The 14,910-nt window shown below is 46.3% G+C and overlaps 6 non-coding genes across 6 annotated transcripts; all 6 read right to left on the bottom strand.

The window, feature by feature from the left end:
* Positions 1-1,440: 1,440 nt before the first annotated feature.
* On the bottom strand, positions 1,441-1,513 carry trnav-uac (transfer RNA valine (anticodon UAC)). Its single transcript has one exon. It is a non-coding gene; the product is annotated as a tRNA-Val (tRNA).
* Positions 1,514-4,371: 2,858 nt separating this feature from the next.
* On the bottom strand, positions 4,372-4,444 carry trnav-uac (transfer RNA valine (anticodon UAC)). Its single transcript has one exon. It is a non-coding gene; the product is annotated as a tRNA-Val (tRNA).
* Positions 4,445-7,302: 2,858 nt separating this feature from the next.
* On the bottom strand, positions 7,303-7,375 carry trnav-uac (transfer RNA valine (anticodon UAC)). The gene has a single exon. It is a non-coding gene; the product is annotated as a tRNA-Val (tRNA).
* Positions 7,376-10,241: 2,866 nt separating this feature from the next.
* trnav-uac (transfer RNA valine (anticodon UAC)) lies at positions 10,242-10,314 on the bottom strand. The gene has a single exon. It is a non-coding gene; the product is annotated as a tRNA-Val (tRNA).
* Positions 10,315-13,180: 2,866 nt separating this feature from the next.
* On the bottom strand, positions 13,181-13,253 carry trnav-uac (transfer RNA valine (anticodon UAC)). The gene has a single exon. It is a non-coding gene; the product is annotated as a tRNA-Val (tRNA).
* Positions 13,254-14,378: 1,125 nt separating this feature from the next.
* trnal-aag (transfer RNA leucine (anticodon AAG)) lies at positions 14,379-14,460 on the bottom strand. Its single transcript has one exon. It is a non-coding gene; the product is annotated as a tRNA-Leu (tRNA).
* Between the last annotated feature and the right edge of the window lie 450 nt (positions 14,461-14,910).

Raw genomic sequence — 14,910 nt, 5'->3', positions numbered from 1 at the left:
TACAGATGTATCTGTGAGTGCGTGAGAATATATGATCGGTTATGATTGGGTCAAATTACCATGAGCTACTTGACATTACTGCAATTTCGATTCTTGCTTTGCTCAATGATTTCACCCATTGCTCGAAACAGGACAACTTTCACGTTTACACGGAACATGAAACACACCGGACTACAGGGGAAATGCACAAAGCTGAGCAGGCCGTGTCCCAAATCATACCGTGCAGCATAGTTTCAGTCACTGTGTCTGTTTTGCAGAATAAGGTTCCCAAAGAATGTTCCACCCTAAAACCGGAGGCAGCATTACAATCCGAGAAGGACAGATTACATTGTGAGGAAGGTCTGACCTCGGGGCCGGTTCGAGATGCCACTTTCCTTGCCTTTTACCTAACCGTGCAATTTGCTGCAGATTGCACCTGGACATGAGCCTCATGGATACCAACTGAGTTGGAAACCTGTGTGGGAATCGATGAGAATAAGCGACTCAATAAAGTTTAACAAGTTCCATGGTGCTTTTTAGAAATGCAGTTTCTCTTCACCTCAATCCAAAAGGCAGTTTCCGAACATAGTAACAGAAGTCAAAAGGTAATTACCTCACCCCACCCCCACTCCGGAAGAGGTGCTAACTGCCCTTGATTGCTTTTTGTTCACGATGTGAAGAGCTCTCACGCCTGAGTCACCGTCACGTCTCTGGTTGCTGAGTGAATCACAACGAAGGACTTTCTCCAGAGCTGCAACTGCCTCACTTCCCCACTCGCCCTCCCCGTTTACATTTTCCTGCTCGTCAGTGATTTAATGAAAACCAAATGGATGCGATGTCATTCTGTAGCCTCTCTGTCGATTCCTCCGTTTCCGTTCCAACCTGGCTTAGATCTCGGGGCGCACCTTAATACTAGCGACGCTATGAAAGCAAAGGTTCAGTGGTTCCTCTGAGAGTGGAATTTCTTTCATTGCTGTTGCTGATTGAATGAGCCACTAACGTGCGAACTGCTCCAAAACATGATTCAGGACCTCTGGTGCCAATTCTCACACGTTGAATAACGACAGACACCTTCCAAATGAGGTCTTTCAGAGACGACTTTGGGATACATTTGACAGACAGACTAGTTGAGGAATCCGTGGTGCACTGTGACACCAGCACATCAGCTTCTTCCCTGTCTTTGAACCGGGCCGCCTGCGCAAGGAATGCGAATGCGGTAATGCTTTTCGTGGAAGGATCAGAAGGGGGTAACTACACTCTCAAACAGAATGGCATATGATCAGAACCAGGTTGGAGAAAAACTTTACAATGCTTTTGCACAGTAATTAAACGGAGCGGCATTGCATTGCACTACGAGCGACGATTTATTCGAGCAAACTCGAAGGCAGGTTTGCACATGGGAAAGCAAGCAAGAAAGCTCCGTTCTTGTCGATGTCAAAGGCTGCAGTTGAAGAGCAAATCAGTTTCTGCCCAGTTTCGAACTGGGGATCTTTCGCGTGTAAGGCGAACGTGATGACCACTACACTACAGAAACAAGCCTCGGTCGTCCCCGCTGCAGCTCAGTGGCATCCAGCACTGAAAGTTGAAGCCATTCGACCTTTCACCTTTCTGTTTCCGTTAGCTCGTTGTTTAATGGGACTTGTTTAATTTTGGCTATGTGGTGAGCATGGACGAGATACACCGAAGTATCTGTTTCCACGCGGTGTACCCCAATAACGTTGTGTCGCTTACACCTGCTTTAAAGAATTACGTTTTTGCGGAGCTTACCGTCGCAGTCTGTGGCAAAATCTTTTCGTCTGTTCGACTGCTCACGGGAAAGGTAGCATTGTGAAACACTGCAGAAACGAACGACTTCCTTACTTTTGCTCCGACTGACCATACTCCGTGAAAATTTCCCAGATTCTCAGTTGAGGATTTTTGCAGCTGGAAGTTACCTCAGAAACCCTGTTAATTCGTAATGTATTGAGCGAATCGCAAAACAGAAAGCATTTAACACGGAACACAAACAAAACGGGAAAACCAAATGCATTTTCAGACACAGCGAGCATGAATGCTAAATGTGAGACAGTCAGGGGGCATGAGCCATAACGTAATCACACAACTAACAACAGGGCAATTCCAAACTACTCTTTCAAACATACTGGAGCCTGAGTGCACCACCACTTCCCAGACAATGCTGCAAAGAGACAAAAAAAGAACATAATAAGAATGGGCCATAAAAAGTGAATTTCACCAATCACAGTCTCGATTAGATTACCTTTCCCTTCCGATGACTCCAGGACTGAAATGAAGGAAGTGGGAGAAATTCAATAACATATGACATCGAAATACATTGGAACGATTTTCTCATTGGCCAGAAAACCAAATAACGACGAGTCGAGTCACCGTAGGACTCTGTTTCGCAACAACGATGAAATAGCAGTCTCCATTCGGTTCCAGTAAAAGCTCAACTTGCCTGGAACAGAAAGCAACAGGAGAGCCGCTGGCGATTTTCCACGCGGGAGGCGAACACGATCATGACAGCACAGACACTTTGGAAAATTCGGCACTTTCCAACACCACAATCAATTCCCCGGGAAGCAAACTCATTTTGCTTCTGTTTTAAACAGAAATGCCGCAGGGGATCGAAACAGCATTTAAACTAGCTGCTCCGCAGAAATGGCAGCGGTGGGATTCGAACTCACGCCTCTGCCGAGGCTGGAGCCTTAATCCAGCGCCTTAGACCGTTCGGCCACACCACCAACGACTCCATTCTCTTGCACTTCCAATTGTGTTCCTGCATAACAACAGATGTAAACTCACCTGAAAAGGGTTCCATGATCCCTCTCCGACTCGCACAGCTGCTGGGATGTGCCCGTCTACAATATCAATTTCTCAACAGTTAACGATAGCCCATCAATCCAGACAAAAATCACTGGTAAACTGAGTCTATCTTCTCAGACTCGATTCAGCTACAGATGTATCTGTGAGTGCGTGAGAATATATGATCGGTTATGATTGGGTCAAATTACCATGAGCTACTTGACATTACTGCAATTTCGATTCTTGCTTTGCTCAATGATTTCACCCATTGCTCGAAACAGGACAACTTTCACGTTTACACGGAACATGAAACACACCGGACTACAGGGGAAATGCACAAAGCTGAGCAGGCCGTGTCCCAAATCATACCGTGCAGCATAGTTTCAGTCACTGTGTCTGTTTTGCAGAATAAGGTTCCCAAAGAATGTTCCACCCTAAAACCGGAGGTAGCATTACAATCCGAGAAGGACAGATTACATTGTGAGGAAGGTCTGACCTCGGGGCCGGTTCGAGATGCCACTTTCCTTGCCTTTTACCTAACCGTGCAATTTGCTGCAGATTGCACCTGGACATGAGCCTCATGGATACCAACTGAGTTGGAAACCTGTGTGGGAATCGATGAGAAAAAGCGACTCAATAAAGTTTAACAAGTTCCATGGTGCTTTTTAGAAATGCAGTTTCTCTTCACCTCAATCCAAAAGGCAGTTTCCGAACATAGTAACAGAAGTCAAAAGGTAATTACCTCACCCCACCCCCACTCCGGAAGAGGTGCTAACTGCCCTTGATTGCTTTTTGTTCACGATGTGAAGAGCTCTCACGCCTGAGTCACCGTCACGTCTCTGGTTGCTGAGTGAATCACAACGAAGGACTTTCTCCAGAGCTGCAACTGCCTCACTTCCCCACTCGCCCTCCCCGTTTACATTTTCCTGCTCGTCAGTGATTTAATGAAAACCAAATGGATGCGATGTCATTCTGTAGCCTCTCTGTCGATTCCTCCGTTTCCGTTCCAACCTGGCTTAGATCTCGGGGCGCACCTTAATACTAGCGACGCTATGAAAGCAAAGGTTCAGTGGTTCCTCTGAGAGTGGAATTTCTTTCATTGCTGTTGCTGATTGAATGAGCCACTAACGTGCGAACTGCTCCAAAACATGATTCAGGACCTCTGGTGCCAATTCTCACACGTTGAATAACGACAGACACCTTCCAAATGAGGTCTTTCAGAGACGACTTTGGGATACATTTGACAGACAGACTAGTTGAGGAATCCGTGGTGCACTGTGACACCAGCACATCAGCTTCTTCCCTGTCTTTGAACCGGGCCGCCTGCGCAAGGAATGCGAATGCGGTAATGCTTTTCGTGGAAGGATCAGAAGGGGGTAACTACACTCTCAAACAGAATGGCATATGATCAGAACCAGGTTGGAGAAAAACTTTACAATGCTTTTGCACAGTAATTAAACGGAGCGGCATTGCATTGCACTACGAGCGACGATTTATTCGAGCAAACTCGAAGGCAGGTTTGCACATGGGAAAGCAAGCAAGAAAGCTCCGTTCTTGTCGATGTCAAAGGCTGCAGTTGAAGAGCAAATCAGTTTCTGCCCAGTTTCGAACTGGGGATCTTTCGCGTGTAAGGCGAACGTGATGACCACTACACTACAGAAACAAGCCTCGGTCGTCCCCGCTGCAGCTCAGTGGCATCCAGCACTGAAAGTTGAAGCCATTCGACCTTTCACCTTTCTGTTTCCGTTAGCTCGTTGTTTAATGGGACTTGTTTAATTTTGGCTATGTGGTGAGCATGGACGAGATACACCGAAGTATCTGTTTCCACGCGGTGTACCCCAATAACGTTGTGTCGCTTACACCTGCTTTAAAGAATTACGTTTTTGCGGAGCTTACCGTCGCAGTCTGTGGCAAAATCTTTTCGTCTGTTCGACTGCTCACGGGAAAGGTAGCATTGTGAAACACTGCAGAAACGAACGACTTCCTTACTTTTGCTCCGACTGACCATACTCCGTGAAAATTTCCCAGATTCTCAGTTGAGGATTTTTGCAGCTGGAAGTTACCTCAGAAACCCTGTTAATTCGTAATGTATTGAGCGAATCGCAAAACAGAAAGCATTTAACACGGAACACAAACAAAACGGGAAAACCAAATGCATTTTCAGACACAGCGAGCATGAATGCTAAATGTGAGACAGTCAGGGGGCATGAGCCATAACGTAATCACACAACTAACAACAGGGCAATTCCAAACTACTCTTTCAAACATACTGGAGCCTGAGTGCACCACCACTTCCCAGACAATGCTGCAAAGAGACAAAAAAAGAACATAATAAGAATGGGCCATAAAAAGTGAATTTCACCAATCACAGTCTCGATTAGATTACCTTTCCCTTCCGATGACTCCAGGACTGAAATGAAGGAAGTGGGAGAAATTCAATAACATATGACATCGAAATACATTGGAACGATTTTCTCATTGGCCAGAAAACCAAATAACGACGAGTCGAGTCACCGTAGGACTCTGTTTCGCAACAACGATGAAATAGCAGTCTCCATTCGGTTCCAGTAAAAGCTCAACTTGCCTGGAACAGAAAGCAACAGGAGAGCCGCTGGCGATTTTCCACGCGGGAGGCGAACACGATCATGACAGCACAGACACTTTGGAAAATTCGGCACTTTCCAACACCACAATCAATTCCCCGGGAAGCAAACTCATTTTGCTTCTGTTTTAAACAGAAATGCCGCAGGGGATCGAAACAGCATTTAAACTAGCTGCTCCGCAGAAATGGCAGCGGTGGGATTCGAACTCACGCCTCTGCCGAGGCTGGAGCCTTAATCCAGCGCCTTAGACCGTTCGGCCACACCACCAACGACTCCATTCTCTTGCACTTCCAATTGTGTTCCTGCATAACAACAGATGTAAACTCACCTGAAAAGGGTTCCATGATCCCTCTCCGACTCGCACAGCTGCTGGGATGTGCCCGTCTACAATATCAATTTCTCAACAGTTAACGATAGCCCATCAATCCAGACAAAAATCACTGGTAAACTGAGTCTATCTTCTCAGACTCGATTCAGCTACAGATGTATCTGTGAGTGCGTGAGAATATATGATCGGTTATGATTGGGTCAAATTACCATGAGCTACTTGACATTACTGCAATTTCGATTCTTGCTTTGCTCAATGATTTCACCCATTGCTCGAAACAGGACAACTTTCACGTTTACACGGAACATGAAACACACCGGACTACAGGGGAAATGCACAAAGCTGAGCAGGCCGTGTCCCAAATCATACCGTGCAGCATAGTTTCAGTCACTGTGTCTGTTTTGCAGAATAAGGTTCCCAAAGAATGTTCCACCCTAAAACCGGAGGTAGCATTACAATCCGAGAAGGACAGATTACATTGTGAGGAAGGTCTGACCTCGGGGCCGGTTCGAGATGCCACTTTCCTTGCCTTTTACCTAACCGTGCAATTTGCTGCAGATTGCACCTGGACATGAGCCTCATGGATACCAACTGAGTTGGAAACCTGTGTGGGAATCGATGAGAAAAAGCGACTCAATAAAGTTTAACAAGTTCCATGGTGCTTTTTAGAAATGCAGTTTCTCTTCACCTCAATCCAAAAGGCAGTTTCCGAACATAGTAACAGAAGTCAAAAGGTAATTACCTCACCCCACCCCCACTCCGGAAGAGGTGCTAACTGCCCTTGATTGCTTTTTGTTCACGATGTGAAGAGCTCTCACGCCTGAGTCACCGTCACGTCTCTGGTTGCTGAGTGAATCACAACGAAGGACTTTCTCCAGAGCTGCAACTGCCTCACTTCCCCACTCGCCCTCCCCGTTTACATTTTCCTGCTCGTCAGTGATTTAATGAAAACCAAATGGATGCGATGTCATTCTGTAGCCTCTCTGTCGATTCCTCCGTTTCCGTTCCAACCTGGCTTAGATCTCGGGGCGCACCTTAATACTAGCGACGCTATGAAAGCAAAGGTTCAGTGGTTCCTCTGAGAGTGGAATTTCTTTCATTGCTGTTGCTGATTGAATGAGCCACTAACGTGCGAACTGCTCCAAAACATGATTCAGGACCTCTGGTGCCAATTCTCACACGTTGAATAACGACAGACACCTTCCAAATGAGGTCTTTCAGAGACGACTTTGGGATACATTTGACAGACAGACTAGTTGAGGAATCCGTGGTGCACTGTGACACCAGCACATCAGCTTCTTCCCTGTCTTTGAACCGGGCCGCCTGCGCAAGGAATGCGAATGCGGTAATGCTTTTCGTGGAAGGATCAGAAGGGGGTAACTACACTCTCAAACAGAATGGCATATGATCAGAACCAGGTTGGAGAAAAACTTTACAATGCTTTTGCACAGTAATTAAACGGAGCGGCATTGCATTGCACTACGAGCGACGATTTATTCGAGCAAACTCGAAGGCAGGTTTGCACATGGGAAAGCAAGCAAGAAAGCTCCGTTCTTGTCGATGTCAAAGGCTGCAGTTGAAGAGCAAATCAGTTTCTGCCCAGTTTCGAACTGGGGACCTTTCGCGTGTAAGGCGAACGTGATGACCACTACACTACAGAAACAAGCCTGGGTCGTCCCCGCTGCAGCTCAGTGGCATCCAGCACTGAAAGTTGAAGCCATTCGACCTTTCACCTTTCTGTTTCCGTTAGCTCGTTGTTTAATGGGACTTGTTTAATTTTGGCTATGTGGTGAGCATGGACGAGATACACCGAAGTATCTGTTTCCACGCGGTGTACCCCAATAACGTTGTGTCGCTTACACCTGCTTTAAAGAATTACGTTTTTGCGGAGCTTACCGTCGCAGTCTGTGGCAAAATCTTTTCGTCTGTTCGATTGCTCACGGGAAAGGTAGCATTGTGAAACACTGCAGAAACGAACGACTTCCTTACTTTTGCTCCGACTGACCATACTCCGTGAAAATTTCCCAGATTCTCAGTTGAGGATTTTTGCAGCTGGAAGTTACCTCAGAAACCCTGTTAATTCGTAATGTATTGAGCGAATCGCAAAACAGAAAGCATTTAACACGGAACACAAACAAAACGGGAAAACCAAATGCATTTTCAGACACAGCGAGCATGAATGCTAAATGTGAGACAGTCAGGGGGCATGAGCCATAACGTAATCACACAACTAACAACAGGGCAATTCCAAACTACTCTTTCAAACATACTGGAGCCTGAGTGCACCACCACTTCCCAGACAATGCTGCAAAGAGACAAAAAAAGAACATAATAAGAATGGGCCATAAAAAGTGAATTTCACCAATCACAGTCTCGATTAGATTACCTTTCCCTTCCGATGACTCCAGGACTGAAATGAAGGAAGTGGGAGAAATTCAATAACATATGACATCGAAATACATTGGAACGATTTTCTCATTGGCCAGAAAACCAAATAACGACGAGTCGAGTCACCGTAGGACTCTGTTTCGCAACAACGATGAAATAGCAGTCTCCATTCGGTTCCAGTAAAAGCTCAACTTGCCTGGAACAGAAAGCAACAGGAGAGCCGCTGGCGATTTTCCACGCGGGAGGCGAACACGATCATGACAGCACAGACACTTTGGAAAATTCGGCACTTTCCAACACCACAATCAATTCCCCGGGAAGCAAACTCATTTTGCTTCTGTTTTAAACAGAAATGCCGCAGGGGATCGAAACAGCATTTAAACTAGCTGCTCCGCAGAAATGGCAGCGGCGGGATTCGAACTCACGCCTCTGCCGAGGCTGGAGCCTTAATCCAGCGCCTTAGACCGCTCGGCCACACTACCAACACGCCCACATCTCCATTTTCTTGCACTTCCAATTGTGTTCCTGCATAACAACAGATGTAAACTCACGTGAAAAGGGTTCCATGATCCCGCTCCGACTCGCACAGCTGCTGGGATGTGCCCGTCTACAATATCAATTTCTCAGCAGTAAACGATAGCCCATCAATCCAGACAAAAATCACTGGTAAACTGAGTCTATCTTCTCAGACTCGATTCAGCTACAGATATATCTGTGAGTGCGTGAGAATATATGATCGGTTATGATTGGGTCAAATTACCATGAGCTACTTGACATTACTGCAATTTCGATTCTTGCTTTGCTCAATGATTTCACCCATTGCTCGAAACAGGACAACTTTCACGTTTACACGGAACATGAAACACACCGGACTACAGGGGAAATGCACAAAGCTGAGCAGGCCGTGTCCCAAATCATACCGTGCAGCATAGTTTCAGTCACTGTGTCTGTTTTGCAGAATAAGGTTCCCAAAGAATGTTCCACCCTAAAACCGGAGGTAGCATTACAATCCGAGAAGGACAGATTACATTGTGAGGAAGGTCTGACCTCGGGGCCGGTTCGAGATGCCACTTTCCTTGCCTTTTACCTAACCGTGCAATTTGCTGCAGATTGCACCTGGACATGAGCCTCATGGATACCAACTGAGTTGGAAACCTGTGTGGGAATCGATGAGAAAAAGCGACTCAATAAAGTTTCACAAGTTCCATGGTGCTTTTTAGAAATGCAGTTTCTCTTCACCTCAATCCAAAAGGCAGTTTCCGAACATAGTAACAGAAGTCAAAAGGTAATTACCTCACCCCACCCCCACTCCGGAAGAGGTGCTAACTGCCCTTGATTGCTTTTTGTTCACGATGTGAAGAGCTCTCACGCCTGAGTCACCGTCACGTCTCTGGTTGCTGAGTGAATCACAACGAAGGACTTTCTCCAGAGCTGCAACTGCCTCACTTCCCCACTCGCCCTCCCCGTTTACATTTTCCTGCTCGTCAGTGATTTAATGAAAACCAAATGGATGCGATGTCATTCTGTAGCCTCTCTGTCGATTCCTCCGTTTCCGTTCCAACCTGGCTTAGATCTCGGGGCGCACCTTAATACTAGCGACGCTATGAAAGCAAAGGTTCAGTGGTTCCTCTGAGAGTGGAATTTCTTTCATTGCTGTTGCTGATTGAATGAGCCACTAACGTGCGAACTGCTCCAAAACATGATTCAGGACCTCTGGTGCCAATTCTCACACGTTGAATAACGACAGACACCTTCCAAATGAGGTCTTTCAGAGACGACTTTGGGATACATTTGACAGACAGACTAGTTGAGGAATCCGTGGTGCACTGTGACACCAGCACATCAGCTTCTTCCCTGTCTTTGAACCGGGCCGCCTGCGCAAGGAATGCGAATGCGGTAATGCTTTTCGTGGAAGGATCAGAAGGGGGTAACTACACTCTCAAACAGAATGGCATATGATCAGAACCAGGTTGGAGAAAAACTTTACAATGCTTTTGCACAGTAATTAAACGGAGCGGCATTGCATTGCACTACGAGCGACGATTTATTCGAGCAAACTCGAAGGCAGGTTTGCACATGGGAAAGCAAGCAAGAAAGCTCCGTTCTTGTCGATGTCAAAGGCTGCAGTTGAAGAGCAAAGCAGTTTCTGCCCAGTTTCGAACTGGGGACCTTTCGCGTGTAAGGCGAACGTGATGACCACTACACTACAGAAACAAGCCTCGGTCGGCCCCGCTGCAGCTCAGTGGCATCCAGCACTGAAAGTTGAAGCCATTCGACCTTTCACCTTTCTGTTTCCGTTAGCTCGTTGTTTAATGGGACTTGTTTAATTTTGGCTATGTGGTGAGCATGGACGAGATACACCGAAGTATCTGTTTCCACGCGGTGTACCCCAATAACGTTGTGTCGCTTACACCTGCTTTAAAGAATTACGTTTTTGCGGAGCTTACCGTCGCAGTCTGTGGCAAAATCTTTTCGTCTGTTCGACTGCTCACGGGAAAGGTAGCATTGTGAAACACTGCAGAAACGAACGACTTCCTTACTTTTGCTCCGACTGACCATACTCCGTGAAAATTTCCCAGATTCTCAGTTGAGGATTTTTGCAGCTGGAAGTTACCTCAGAAACCCTGTTAATTCGTAATGTATTGAGCGAATCGCAAAAGAGAAAGCATTTAACACGGAACACAAACAAAACGGGAAAACCAAATGCATTTTCAGACACAGCGAGCATGAATGCTAAATGTGAGACAGTCAGGGGGCATGAGCCATAACGTAATCACACAACTAACAACAGGGCAATTCCAAACTACTCTTTCAAACATACTGGAGCCTGAGTGCACCACCACTTCCCAGACAATGCTGCAAAGAGACAAAAAAAGAACATAATAAGAATGGGCCATAAAAAGTGAATTTCACCAATCACAGTCTCGATTAGATTACCTTTCCCTTCCGATGACTCCAGGACTGAAATGAAGGAAGTGGGAGAAATTCAATAACATATGACATCGAAATACATTGGAACGATTTTCTCATTGGCCAGAAAACCAAATAACGACGAGTCGAGTCACCGTAGGACTCTGTTTCGCAACAACGATGAAATAGCAGTCTCCATTCGGTTCCAGTAAAAGCTCAACTTGCCTGGAACAGAAAGCAACAGGAGAGCCGCTGGCGATTTTCCACGCGGGAGGCGAACACGATCATGACAGCACAGACACTTTGGAAAATTCGGCACTTTCCAACACCACAATCAATTCCCCGGGAAGCAAACTCATTTTGCTTCTGTTTTAAACAGAAATGCCGCAGGGGATCGAAACAGCATTTAAACTAGCTGCTCCGCAGAAATGGCAGCGGCGGGATTCGAACTCACGCCTCTGCCGAGGCTGGAGCCTTAATCCAGCGCCTTAGACCGCTCGGCCACACTACCAACACGCCCACATCTCCATTTTCTTGCACTTCCAATTGTGTTCCTGCATAACAACAGATGTAAACTCACGTGAAAAGGGTTCCATGATCCCGCTGCGACTCGCACAGCTGCTGGGATGTGCCCGTCTACAATATCAATTTCTCAGCAGTAAACGATAGCCCATCAATCCAGACAAAAATCACTGGTAAACTGAGTCTATCTTCTCAGACTCGATTCAGCTACAGATATATCTGTGAGTGCGTGAGAATATATGATCGGTTATGATTGGGTCAAATTACCATGAGCTACTTGACATTACTGCAATTTCGATTCTTGCTTTGCTCAATGATTTCACCCATTGCTCGAAACAGGACAACTTTCACGTTTACACGGAACATGAAACACACCGGACTACAGGGGAAATGCACAAAGCTGAGCAGGCCGTGTCCCAAATCATACCGTGCAGCATAGTTTCAGTCACTGTGTCTGTTTTGCAGAATAAGGTTCCCAAAGAATGTTCCACCCTAAAACCGGAGGTAGCATTACAATCCGAGAAGGACAGATTACATTGTGAGGAAGGTCTGACCTCGGGGCCGGTTCGAGATGCCACTTTCCTTGCCTTTTACCTAACCGTGCAATTTGCTGCAGATTGCACCTGGACATGAGCCTCATGGATACCAACTGAGTTGGAAACCTGTGTGGGAATCGATGAGAAAAAGCGACTCAATAAAGTTTCACAAGTTCCATGGTGCTTTTTAGAAATGCAGTTTCTCTTCACCTCAATCCAAAAGGCAGTTTCCGAACATAGTAACAGAAGTCAAAAGGTAATTACCTCACCCCACCCCCACTCCGGAAGAGGTGCTAACTGCCCTTGATTGCTTTTTGTTCACGATGTGAAGAGCTCTCACGCCTGAGTCACCGTCACGTCTCTGGTTGCTGAGTGAATCACAACGAAGGACTTTCTCCAGAGCTGCAACTGCCTCACTTCCCCACTCGCCCTCCCCGTTTACATTTTCCTGCTCGTCAGTGATTTAATGAAAACCAAATGGATGCGATGTCATTCTGTAGCCTCTCTGTCGATTCCTCCGTTTCCGTTCCAACCTGGCTTAGATCTCGGGGCGCACCTTAATACTAGCGACGCTATGAAAGCAAAGGTTCAGTGGTTCCTCTGAGAGTGGAATTTCTTTCATTGCTGTTGCTGATTGAATGAGCCACTAACGTGCGAACTGCTCCAAAACATGATTCAGGACCTCTGGTGCCAATTCTCACACGTTGAATAACGACAGACACCTTCCAAATGAGGTCTTTCAGAGACGACTTTGGGATACATTTGACAGACAGACTAGTTGAGGAATCCGTGGTGCACTGTGACACCAGCACATCAGCTTCTTCCCTGTCTTTGAACCGGGCCGCCTGCGCAAGGAATGCGAATGCGGTAATGCTTTTCGTGGAAGGATCAGAAGGGGGTAACTACACTCTCAAACAGAATGGCATATGATCAGAACCAGGTTGGAGAAAAACTTTACAATGCTTTTGCACAGTAATTAAACGGAGCGGCATTGCATTGCACTACGAGCGACGATTTATTCGAGCAAACTCGAAGGCAGGTTTGCACATGGGAAAGCAAGCAAGAAAGCTCCGTTCTTGTCGATGTCAAAGGCTGCAGTTGAAGAGCAAAGCAGTTTCTGCCCAGTTTCGAACTGGGGACCTTTCGCGTGTAAGGCGAACGTGATGACCACTACACTACAGAAACAAGCCTGGGTCGGCCCCGCTGCAGCTCAGTGGCATCCAGCACTGAAAGTTGAAGCCATTCGACCTTTCACCTTTCTGTTTCCGTTAGCTCGTTGTTTAATGGGACTTGTTTAATTTTGGCTATGTGGTGAGCATGGACGAGATACACCGAAGTATCTGTTTCCACGCGGTGTACCCCAATAACGTTGTGTCGCTTACACCTGCTTTAAAGAATTACGTTTTTGCGGAGCTTACCGTCGCAGTCTGTGGCAAAATCTTTTCGTCTGTTCGACTGCTCACGGGAAAGGTAGCATTGTGAAACACTGCAGAAACGAACGACTTCCTTACTTTTGCTCCGACTGACCATACTCCGTGAAAATTTCCCAGATTCTCAGTTGAGGATTTTTGCAGCTGGAAGTTACCTCAGAAACCCTGTTAATTCGTAATGTATTGAGCGAATCGCAAAACAGAAAGCATTTAACACGGAACACAAACAAAACGGGAAAACCAAATGCATTTTCAGACACAGCGAGCATGAATGCTAAATGTGAGACAGTCAGGGGGCATGAGCCATAACGTAATCACACAACTAACAACAGGGCAATTCCAAACTACTCTTTCAAACATACTGGAGCCTGAGTGCACCACCACTTCCCAGACAATGCTGCAAAGAGACAAAAAAAGAACATAATAAGAATGGGCCATAAAAAGTGAATTTCACCAATCACAGTCTCGATTAGATTACCTTTCCCTTCCGATGACTCCAGGACTGAAATGAAGGAAGTGGGAGAAATTCAATAACATATGACATCGAAATACATTGGAACGATTTTCTCATTGGCCAGAAAACCAAATAACGACGAGTCGAGTCACCGTAGGACTCTGTTTCGCAACAACGATGAAATAGCAGTCTCCATTCGGTTCCAGTAAAAGCTCAACTTGCCTGGAACAGAAAGCAACAGTAGAGCCGCTGGCGATTTTCCGCGCGGGAGGCGAACACGAGCATGACAGCACAGACACTTTGGAAAATTCGGCACTGACCAACACCACAATCAATTCCCCGGGAAGCAAACTCATTTTGCTTCTGTTTTAAACAGAAATGCCGCAGGGGATCGAAACAGCATTTAAACTAGCTGCTCCGCAGAAATGGCAGCGGTGGGATTCGAACCCACACCTCTGTCGAGACTGGAGCCTTAATCCAGCGCCTTAGACCGTTCGGCCACACCACCAACGACTCCATTCTCTTGCACTTCCAATTGTGTTCCTGCATAACAACAGATGTAAACTCACGTGAAAAGGGTTCCATGATCCCTCTCCGACTCGCACAGCTGCTGGGATGTGCCCGTCTACAATATCAATTTCTCAACAGTTAACGATAGCCCATCAATCCAGACAAAAATCACTGGTAAACTGAGTCTATCTTCTCAGACTCGATTCAGCTACAGATGTATCTGTGAGTGCGTGAGAATATATGATCGGTTATGATTGGGTCAAATTACCATGAGCTACTTGACATTACTGCAATTTCGATTCTTGCTTTGCTCAATGATTTCACCCATTGCTCGAAACAGGACAACTTTCACGTTTACACGGAACATGAAACACACCGGACTACAGGGGAAATGCACAAAGCTGAGCAGGCCGTGTCCCAAATCATACCGTGCAGCATAGTTTCAGTC

The sequence above is a fragment of the Chiloscyllium punctatum genome, chromosome 18 (assembly GCF_047496795.1).
Source record: "Chiloscyllium punctatum isolate Juve2018m chromosome 18, sChiPun1.3, whole genome shotgun sequence".
Lineage (NCBI taxonomy): Eukaryota > Metazoa > Chordata > Chondrichthyes > Orectolobiformes > Hemiscylliidae > Chiloscyllium > Chiloscyllium punctatum.
The sequence above is the reverse complement of the archived record's forward strand: the minus strand, read 5'-3'. Positions and strand labels throughout refer to the sequence as shown.